The 11,349-nt window shown below is 38.9% G+C and overlaps 1 long non-coding RNA gene across 2 annotated transcripts; it reads right to left on the reverse strand.

Annotated features, from left to right (window-relative positions):
* Nucleotides 1-528: 528 nt before the first annotated feature.
* LOC103099272 (uncharacterized) lies at nucleotides 529-7,903 on the reverse strand. Of its 2 annotated transcripts, none has more exons than XR_467546.2 (4): nucleotides 7,746-7,903; nucleotides 5,956-6,065; nucleotides 3,502-3,617; nucleotides 529-878 (listed from the first exon to the last, which is right to left on the reverse strand). It is a non-coding gene; the product is annotated as an uncharacterized LOC103099272 (long non-coding RNA). The 2 variants fall into 2 exon arrangements; XR_467547.2 differs by having other exon boundaries at nucleotides 3,502-3,622.
* Between the last annotated feature and the right edge of the window lie 3,446 nt (nucleotides 7,904-11,349).

Consider the following 11,349-nt stretch of genomic DNA (forward strand, 5'->3'; position numbering starts at 1 on the left):
CACCATAAAGAGAGTTGCCATAAATATTTTGGAACATATAGATCATTTTCCTTTTACCCTGATCTCCATGGGAAATAGACCCAGCAATACTATTGTGGAGTCTGAGTATACAGTTTTATAACTCTTTGAGTGTAACTCCAGATTGCTTCCCAAAATGGTTGGATCAGTTCATAGTTCCATCAACAGTGTATTGGAGGGAAACTATTCAGAGTAGAATAAAAATACTAGATCTGAGCCATTGAGTAACTGCCATAAGGCTCCTTACATCTTCATTCCCTAAGGGTAACATTGATCCTGAAGTCTAAAGAGAGGTTGAATCTGTGCAGTGGGCTCCTAGGATAAGGTTTAAAAAATTAGCTGCAAAAGTTATAAAAATGTGTAGAACTTAGATGGGCCATTATAGTGATGGGTAATATTCTCCCTGGGCCAATTTTCTCTTCTAGGCTAAGAGCTACTTAGAAAAAAGATAGATATTGGAGTTTATATATTCTATAAGTAACCTATATATTAATAATTTGAAAGCAGTCATTTTTTGTAAATAAAGATGTTTTAATCAGCATTCCAGAACTTTAGGAGGTCAAAAGGATGAATAACCATTCATCACCTCTTCCAGTTCAGTGATCCAAGTCTTTGATCTTTGAGCTGAAAGTAGTTCGGGTTGATTATTTTCATCTGACTTCATGATACCTCTTACTTTTAGGCAGTCCATTAAAACAAAATATGTTCTTAATGTGTACCTTGGTGGCACATGAAGGATTCGTTATTTCATCAGTGTGGACATTCTTCCTAAGGATATAGATCTCAATCTGTTCTGTTTTTCTTCTCCTCCTCACACCATGCCTTTGTTGGTGGTATTCAAGCATTGCTTTGATCTTTGACTGGAGAAATTGGAGTAACCAAAAGAAATATTTAAATATGAAAAACAAACACATATATATATATATATATGTATATATATATGATATAATCGTGAGGTCAGAAGAGCAGGGTCCTGGGTTCTCTCTGGAGCCTCTAAAGAAGAAGCTCACCACACTTTTTCTCTCATTTTCCTATGAGCTATATTACTTTTGGAGATCTTTGGAATTTAACCTCATCCCCATCAGACAACACCCCTTTTCAGCTTCCTTTTGGGTGTTGTCTTACCCCATTACACTGTAATCCCCTCAAGAACAGGGACTGTCTTGTTTTTGTTTTTATGTACATTTATGTCCTTGCTCTTAGCACAGTGCTTAGCACACAGAAGGATTGGTGTGAGCATTGTACCCACAAAACCATAGAAGTGTTTCAGGCAAACTATAAGCAGGGAAATTCCTTTGCTCCCTTCTATCCTTGTAACTCCTAACCCCAAAACATCTGATAATTTCTATAATACCCTGAGAGGATTACCTCCTAGCATCCTCCTTTAGATGGACGAGAGATACACTTCCAGGCTATAGCTTGATACCATCGGATTGTATCTACTACATCTACCTGTCATGTCCCCTAAACTATGAGGGTCACCCCCTTTGTCTTCAGGCAGATCCCAGTCAGATGAACAAACCTCCTTGCCCATGCCTCAGTGCACACTATTCTAAAGTTACGTCTTCAGCATGGTACAAAGTCATGTCTCCACTGTCATAAAAAGAATGAAGACCCCAGAAATTATGTTATCTGGGAGAATAGCTTTCCATCCATGCTGTTCCCCCTAGGAAGCAGTCTTTCCAGCCAGATCCATCATTACCTTGTAAATTAATAAATTTCTCTTTTTATTTTTAAGCTGTTTCAGAGTCCTGCATTCTTGCAAAAGGTATCCTTCCCAAACCTCAGGGGTTCACCCCAAGCCCCCCACAACAGGATTAATAAATGCTTACTGGATATCATCTGATTGCCAAACCTCAGGCACTGAGCCTCTCTCCAAGGCCTTCAAGATCAAGAACAAAGTCTGAATTTAAAAACTTTCCAGCATAGTATGGTCTGCCACAGTTTATGTTTCCAGAGCACCTTTGATGAATTCCAGAATCATCTATGGCCCAAGATCATTGGAGTAACTTTCTCATTGGAGAAAGACTTTAGTGGAAAGTTTGAGGCTTCTGGTTGGTATTGAACATAATCAATCTATTAAACAAGCATTTATTAAGCACTCACTAGTGACATAGTAGACAGAATGCCAGGCCTGAAGTCAGACTCATCTTTCTGAGTTCAAATCCAGCCTCAGATATTTACTAGCTATAAGACCCTGGACAAGTCACTGTTTCCTTTGGTTTCCTCATATGTGAAATGGACTGGAAAAGGAAATGACAAACCACTCCAGTAAGACAATTCCAAATTACAAAGAGTTACAAAGAGGCAGATAAAAAAACAGAAACAAAACAAAAAACAACTGAACAACAACAAAAGTGCCAGGCCCTGTGTTGGAGCTGAAAATACAAACCAGCCCATGACTTCAGGCTACATACATTGTTGGAGGATGGGGGTAATGATAAAACATATAAATGTATATGTGTGTGTGTGTCTCTATATGTGTGCATTTATGAAGGCAGTTTGAAGAGAAGAGGCACCAGCAGTTGGGGGATCATGTAGAAGGGGACACTTCAAACAAAGCTCAGAAGGAAACCACCGATTCAAAGAAGCCAGGATGAGGAAGAACATTACAGGCAACAGCAAAGGGCAGTACAAAGGCATGAAACTGGGAGATGAGAATGAGCAATAGCAAGAAGGCCCATTTGTCTGGGTTATACACTGGGTGTATCGTGCGTCCATGAAGGTCGATGGAACCAGATAGTGAAAGGCCGAAAGGAGAGACAGGGAGCCAAAAGTGTTTATAGAGCAGAGAAGTCATATAATCAGGCATGTGCTAGCAGAAGATCGCTTTGCGGCTTTGTGGGTCAGAAATGAGGAAAGATCTGAAGCAGGGAGTCCAACTAGGGGTTATTGTAATGGTCCAAGTGGCGAGTATTGAAAACCTGAATGAGGGGGGTCATCCTGTGGGTTGGATAGAGAAAACGATGTTCCAGGATTGATGTGGAGGTCACATATAGCCAGCAACATGACAAGAAAATAGTATCTTATACTAGTTTAATAATTTTAATCATGGTGTGAGGTCTCAGGTCAAAAGAGGCATATTTTATTTAATAGAATACAAACTCTTTGGCGTTAGGAATTAGTATATGTGTGTGTGTGGGGTCCCCTCTATTTTTATCTTGTTGTGCCTAGCATAATACCTCACACAGTAGGTGCCCAAAAATGCTTAAGGAATTGAGTTCTTGACATTACTTATTATTGGAAAAATAAAAGGATTCCTTAAACAAAATTTAAGCTTTTGATGTTTAGGATTTAACATTTACAAAAATTTAACACACATACACATATACACTTACACACACACACATATAAACAAATATTTATATTTTTAATATATTTGTATATATATTTATATATTATTTGTAATATGTAAACATTTCTATTTCATTACGGAATTTTTTTTTTTCTAAGTAGAATCTACATTTTAAATACTTAACTGACCTTGCTGGTCACCACACTTCCCAGGGAATAAACTTGCTCCTTTTGGGGAGAGGAAGGACTAAAGAGGAAGGCTGCAAAAGGCATAGAAATACTATGATCTAGGCTTAGGATCACACCTGGACTAGAAGAAAGAGGTAGAGTGAATATTAGAAAGGGGTAATATGGAAGTCATGCTGTATCATCCCTGTATAACATCTGACACCTTGAAAATGTTATTTTTTAAAATGTATTTATTAATTAGTTTGTTTCATTAAAAAACTCAGGTAACTCCTTCCCTCCCTCCCCTGATACATTAGAGAAGGCATCATATGACAAAAGATATATTTATAGATAAAACTATGTCTTAATTATTTCCGTTTATAAGTTCTTCCTTTGGAGGTGCACATACACAAATCATTAAAGAGCATTTCAGTTGCTGTACATAATATTCTCTTGGTTTTGCTTATTTCACTTTTCATAATTTCATGCAGGTGTTGTGACTATGGTAGATGTCTTCTTTTCTAGGTCCAAGAACTGCTATAGAGAATTCATAAATTCTTCCAGTACACCAGGAGAGAAATTTTGGACTGGCAAGCCCTTCTCCAAACCTCTTCTCCTCATGAGAGAATTGCCATTACTGGTAATTTTGAAGATAGCTCCAGAATCAACCAATAAGTATTTTTTAATGGCCTACTATATTCCAGGTACTGTGCATAATGAGACATGCTGTGTCTTAAAATGACAAGCCTATACCTCCATGGTCATCTGTTCCATGACATATTCTACCCAGGTGGCCAAAATTCTTTCTCAGTAAGAATTGTATTTCCTTGAGAAACCCTACAATTCACTGTGAACTGAAGAGGGAATTTCCAGCAACTTCCTGATTCACTCTACTACCTGTCTATGGATGGTCGTCTTGGGAAAATGATTTCTGAATACGTGACTTGTGTGGGAAAACAAAATGAAAACTTTAAAAACTCTGTGCAACAGACAGTTGGATTCTGAGTGGAGGTGGTGTCCTAAGCAAGCTTCACCGTGTGTTACACATTTATTAAAGTACAAATTATTATAACTTGTGGTAGCCTAGGGAACCAGCTTTCAACAAATATGTTTCTCTTCTAACTAGACCTTATTTATTTCATGAGTCATTTTTTCTAAGTGTGGGTCTATGCGCATTTCTTCAAGGATTTTTACTATTGCCCTGGTAAGAAAGGAGACAATCATGAAGAAGCTAATTTCTGCTAAAAATTGAAGGTTAATTTCAGTTTTGTTTTGGTTTCTCCCCCTACTCCCAACACATACAAATTCTGTGTGGGTATGTCTCTATCTCTGTCTCTGTCTCTGTGTGTGTGTCTATCTCTCTCTCTCTCTCTCCCTCTCTCCCTCTCTCCCTCTCTCCCTCTCTCCCTCTCCCTCTCCCTCTCCCTCTCCCTCTCCCTCTCCCTCTCCCTCTCTCTCTCTCTCTCTCTCTCTCTCTCTCTCTCTCTCTCTCTCTCTCTCTCTCTCTCTTTCTCTCTCTCTCTCTCTCTCTCTCTCTCTCTCTCTCTCTCTCTCTCTCTCTCTCTCTCTCTCTCTCTCTCTCTCCCTCTCTCCCTCTCTCCCTCTCCCCCTCTCTCCCTCTCCCTCTCCCCCTCTCTCCCTCTCCCTCTCTCTCTCTCTCTCTCTCTCTCTCTCTCTCTCTCTCTCTCTCTCTCTCTCTCTCACACACACACACACACACACAGGCATACAATAACATGCACTGCTCACCTCACCCTGGTCAAAGGACTGGCAAATATTTCAGCACCTGACTGCTTGGCAGTTAAGTAATTCTGTTCTAGAGCTAATCGTGCCAAATAGCATAATGGGAGCATTGTATATGCATCCATATGCTATATGCATACTGTTCAAAGGGACTTGGAAGGATGGATGTTTAAAATTTACTATTCAAAAGAATGCCATTGGTGCTGCCAACATGTGTGATTACCAGTTCATTCCATTTGAATGCTATTCCCATTCTATCAGAAATTATATACAACCTTGAAAATATTGTAGCTTTCTATTCCAAGATCAAGGCATAGATATGCTTGCTCCCTTATTTCCAATGCTAAACCACTGCTCAATAGCCTAGGATGTTCCTTAATAGGTTTCCATGCTGGATGGCTTTTTTCAGCTAGCCCTTTCCATCCCCAAATGTCAGCATCATCTCCCTATCCTCACCTCTGCCAGTGACATTTGAGGCAGCCAAGCCTGCCTGCCACAAACCACAACAACCTGATCCAGAGGAGGTTAGTCCCTTCCATTTCAGTTAGGCAGCTTCCTATTCTGCATCAATCACAGCACAGAGATCCCCTCCTTCTCCAAGCATCCCGGCTCCTTTCATAGATCAGCTTTCTAATGGACAATAGAACCTTTTTACCAGGATCATGGGCTCCACACACAGAAACTTGTTTCATGTTAAGCAATTTCAGACTGCTCTGCTCCAGTTCATCTCACCTATTTTTCAGTAGGATAATACCATCCTGCCTCGGTGTCTATTTTGTCAACTGAACAGACAGCAAATTAAATGGAAAGACTCCTAGCAGGTACAGATATGTTGGTCAGAGCTGTGGGGAGGAAGAAAAAAAGTCCAGTTAATCTCTTACTGCTGGGGGTAATTGTAACTGCCTGAACCAATGTAATTTGAGGACTTTCATCTTTGTAGTTTTTCTGTGTAGTAGGAACATTATTGCTGTTTGGGTCCAGGCAAGTCACTAGTTTCTTCTTTAAGAGAATTTGTAAACAGAGCTCTAATTACTCCAGAAGGATGTGCCAGTGCCTGGCACAAAGTAAGTATTTAATAAATTCTTGCTCAGTCATTTCGAACTCTTTGTAGCAGCCCATTTGAAATTTTCATGGTAAAGATACTGGAGTGGTTTACCATTCATTTCCTTGGCTAGTGGGGTGAGGCAAACAAAGGTTTAGTGACTTGTCTATGTTCAAATAGTTCAAACGGTATCTGAGGCTACATTTGAACTCAAGTCTTCCTGACACTGGGCCCAGAATTCTATCTATTGGGCCACATAACTGCCCCCTGGAAGAGGTTAAATGACTTGCCCAGGGCCACACAACTATTAAGTGTCTGAGGCCAGATTTGAACTCACAAAGATGAATCTTCCTAACTCTAGGCTTGGTGCTCTATTTACTGCATCACATAGGGTCAGCTATGAGGTACAGTGGATAAAGCACCAGGCCTGGAGTCAGGAAGATCTGAGTTCAAATACAGCCTCAGCCAATTTACTAATAGGATAAGTCACTTAACTTCTGTTTGCTTTAATCCACTGGAGAAAAAAAATGGCAAACCATCCCAATATCTTTGCCAAGAAAACTCCATGGGAGAGCATTGGTCCATGGGATCACAAAGATTTGAACACACCTGAATGACTGAACAGTAATAAGATTTATAAAGTGATTTAAGGTCTTCAAAATACCTTACAAATATCAACTCATTTCAACATCATGATAACCTTATTGAGAAAGCATTATTAATAATCTTATTTTACAGATGTAGAAATTTGAGGCAAAGTTAAAGGGATTGCCCAAGGTCACGCATCTAGTAAAGTGTCTGAGGTAGGCTTATATCTGAAGTCTTCCAGACTCCAGGACCATCAATCTCTTCACTGTGCTGCCTACTTACATATATTATCTTATTTGATATTTATAATAGCCTATACAGTACAGGTGTTAATAGTTTCATTTCAGAAATCAGACAACTGAGGCTCAGAAAAGTTATTTATCTATGGTAAAATAAATCATATACAATAAAATATACATAGTTATGAAGGGTCAAAACCAGATTTGAACCCAGGTCTTTTTGACTATTACACAGCTAGCTATAATTCCTCTTTTTCTCTCCAGGGGTGAGAGGAAGGACTATAAACAAGCTACTGTTCTTACTTGTGTTATATGGGGATTTGGGGGAAAGAAAGGTTTTAAGGAAGGGATCACTCAAATTTATAAAACAGTTTTATTAACTAAAAGGGTAAGGAAATAACAGGGGTTGAGGGCCCAACTTACTATAACCCATCCACATATTTAATTCACTAAGGTTTTCTAATCTAAGTTTAACCTATCTATCTGGGTAAATAAAAGATAAAGTCCAAAAGGGGCCCAGATTCTCACAAACTCCAAAGTCCTTTGTAGGATCAGACTGAAGAATCCAGATGTATGGTCCTTTACAAGATCCAGGAAGGGAGGAAGTTCACACCCAACTCACATCTGTCCACCAGAATGAATAGGGAACTCACCCTCAACCTTTTTTCTTGAGGATTATCCAAGTCAGACAGCTTCAGAGGTAATTGCTTGAGGGAGACTCTGACACACAGCCTCTCTGTCTGAATCCCAGCTTCAGAAAGACAGTTTCCCAGCTGCCTAACTGTCTTAGAATCCTGACCCAGCCAGCTCTGTAGAATCTTGGTTTGAGGGCTGTCAATCAACTTTGCAAATTCCCTAGCTACACTTGGAGAGGCAAATATTCAATTAACATTTTTAAACAAGAAGGTATCCTCTAAACAAGACATAGTTTAGCCCTACAAATTGAATCTGTATCTATATTTGTTTGAGATGAAGAGAGTCAGTAGGAATGAAAGATATGTGGGAAATAGTAGAAAAATAAAGAGAAAGAACTCAGAATAAATCAGGATTTCTTGGTTCCTAATTTTTTTTCTCGCTGACTTACTATTTGATTTTCAACCAATTTCCAGCTTTTATATAAAATGTATCAAATATTTCTGGTCTTTCTGATTATAGATAATTCACTTCACTTACATTATTATCAACATTCCATTTTTGTCAGAAACTGCCTAGATCAATATGTTCTTCTCTCTTATTTGTTCTTTACCTTTGGATTCAGTCCCTAAAAGTGTTAAAGCCAATTGGAATTTGGCAAAGAACTGGAAATTGAGGAGATACTCATCAATAAGAGAATGGCTAAACAAATTTTGGTATATGGTTGTGATGGAATACTACTATGACATAAGAAATGATGAGCAGGCTAATTTCTTCAAAAAACTTGGAACAAACTACATAGGATACTGAACAGCAAAATGAGTAGAACCAAAAGAACATCCATCATACACAGCTACAGATTTAACATTTGAAGAATAAATTGTGAATGTTACCTCCAGAAAAGAAACTAAAAAATGGAACCATGAAAGATTTAATTTACACATAAAAAAGAAAATGGAGTAATATGAAAAGGTAAAAAGAAGGTAATATTTTTTACTGCTTATTTTCTTATGTTGATTCTCCTATGCAATTAATTTACATAGACTTTAAGCAAAATCATTGTCTATTTTTTTTCTTTACTATATTAGCAGAAGGAGTTTATTTTGTAAAGGATGGCTTATATTTGGGACTATATACTTAGAATTTTAATTTAAATAATAATTGTATACACAGAATTTTAATTTAAATATTTCTTCTTTCTCATAAAAAAAAAAAAGCCAATTGAGGTCCATAGCAAGTGATATGGAAGGAGCCCAGGCTTGAGATGATCATTGTTTAGCATCAGTCATCCTTGCTAATTGTCCTTTCTATTCAAGTAGCTACTCAGGCTATACAGCCTAAATTCTAGCTTCTATTACCTCTCTCCCTGTGTATAGATCTCTAACCCATGTCTCTAGTTTCTCTGGGACTAAGTTCTTAACCCTTGTTACCTAGTCTTCCTAGCTCTCCATTCCCACTAATTTTCTGGTTCTTTATCCTGTTCTGGATTTTACTGAATCCTCCAACTTGATCTCTTGCCTCTGAACTGGGGCTTCTTCTTGGAAACCCCATACCTTCTTGTTCTTCCCTAATTATATTAATCTCATGGACTTCAGACAATGCTTATTCCACTAAAATTCTGCTACTTGAGTACTTAACTGAACTTCCTAGCTACAACATTTCCCTAGGGCTGTGTTGGTGAACCAATGACATGTGTGATGGAGTGGGGCTGCTCCCCTCCCTCTCTCCACCACACCTGAGGACATTTCTCACATGACCTACCCCTCTGCCTTGCAGCCCAATGGGAGTGCTTCCTCTCTCCCCTGTCTGATGTAAGGCAGAAGCTCACATGAGGTGAGAGAGTTGTAGTCGTGGCACTTTGTCTCTAAAATGTTCACCATCACTGCCCTAGGGAGTAAGATTACTCTTTTGGGTAAGAGGAAGGAATATAAAAAAAGGAAAAAAAGGAGGAAAAAAGAAGGAAAAAAAAGAAAAGTTACAAAAGTCATAAAAAAAAAAACTAGGTCTAAGACTGGGCTCAAACCTAGAGTAGGAGAAAAAGGGAGTGGAGGTCAGAAAGGGACAATATGGAAGTAGATTTTCATGCACAAAATGACTACTTTGTTCCATAACTTGTGGGTGTTTGTGTGCATTTGTGTGTATGAGAGAAAAAGAGACAAAGAGAAACAGAGAAGACAGAGAGAGAGATGTAGGGCCTAGGTATTCCTATCTCATCTAGGCTGGAATGGCAGTAGCCATTCATAGCCCAGTTTTAATATTAACAGTATAGAAGCTTTAATCTGTTCATTATTCCAACTATGTCCATTTCCTCTTTAGGCAACCTGTTGTTCTCCACTCCCTAATCTTATTACATCAGTGCTAGACTTAGTGTGGACATCTCATCCATTTTAGCCCTACTCTAGCTCAGAATCCCAAACTCAAGTGATCCCTCAGTCCTAGGCTCCCAAGTAGCTGGTACTCCCATGGAGTGACATCATTCCTAGAGACAAGTTTTTCCTATGAGATTAGGTAATTACTTCTGGGATTAACCTGGAAATATATGGCAATATGAAATGGAAGTGATATAACACAACCCACTTAAAATGGCTTTTAAATGAGATGGAATCAGATAGGGTCACAGATTTTCTGTCCCTTTCTTTTGGATCTGCTGATACCTTTTAGTGTGTTCAATAGGAGATGGTCCCAAAAGGAAGGTGTGGAAGGTGTGGAAAAGGGGTCCATTTTTCTGGTAGACATAAATGAAGGACCCAGAACTTTTTATTTTCAAACCATATATATCCTACTGCACTATGATGTGCTTGCACTATTCTTGGCACTATGGATACAACGGCAAAGAAATAAGCAATATCTACTCCCAAGGAGTTTGTGCTCTAAAAGAGAAGATAGCTACATCTGCAGAATATTTTGAAGAGAATTTGCATTTTGTCCTGTAATAGATAATATTGGAGGGTATATTTGATGGATTAATGATAACTAATAGATCAGGTAGTTATCTTCCTTTGCCTACCCTCCTCCCTTTTATACCTCCCTTCCACCCTCATCCAATCTCCCTTCCTCCCCTCTTCTTCCTTTCAGTTTCCCCTTCCCCCCTCTTCTTCAGCCTCCTTCTAAGTCACTCAGGGTGAACTATGATGTTTCAAAGGAAATATTCTTTTCTCTTCTTTATCTCAAGTAAGGGTTTATTGGGGAAAACAGGAAAGACGGAGGATCAAGGTAAGAGGGGGTGAAGCTTCCCCTATTATCTACCGTGAGTCTTAGGTTGGAGGATATTGAGAGAAATGGCAATTCAGTCACTACCATGAAACAGAGCAAGTCAAAGAGAGATATATGGACTATTGTCCTTCTTCTTCTGCCTTCAAATCAGCCAGTCCACCTCCAACTTGATTATCCCAAGTCCCAGAGATAAACCCAGCTTTTTCCTTCAAAGTCACCACAATGAGCCAAAAGCCTTCAGCCAAGTCCCAGAAAATCAGTTACCATTGGTTTTTGCCTTCAACTGTTTCCTGTTCACATTCCAAGTGGAATTTTCCTTTGATTGACAGCTGACCAATCTCCAGCTTCTTGTCTTGCTGCATGTCTTATAATTTCTCTCCTCCACAGTCCCCATCCTTCTGCCTAGCAGTC

Source organism: Monodelphis domestica, chromosome 4, assembly GCF_027887165.1.
Source record: "Monodelphis domestica isolate mMonDom1 chromosome 4, mMonDom1.pri, whole genome shotgun sequence".
Taxonomy (NCBI): Eukaryota; Metazoa; Chordata; class Mammalia; order Didelphimorphia; family Didelphidae; genus Monodelphis; species Monodelphis domestica.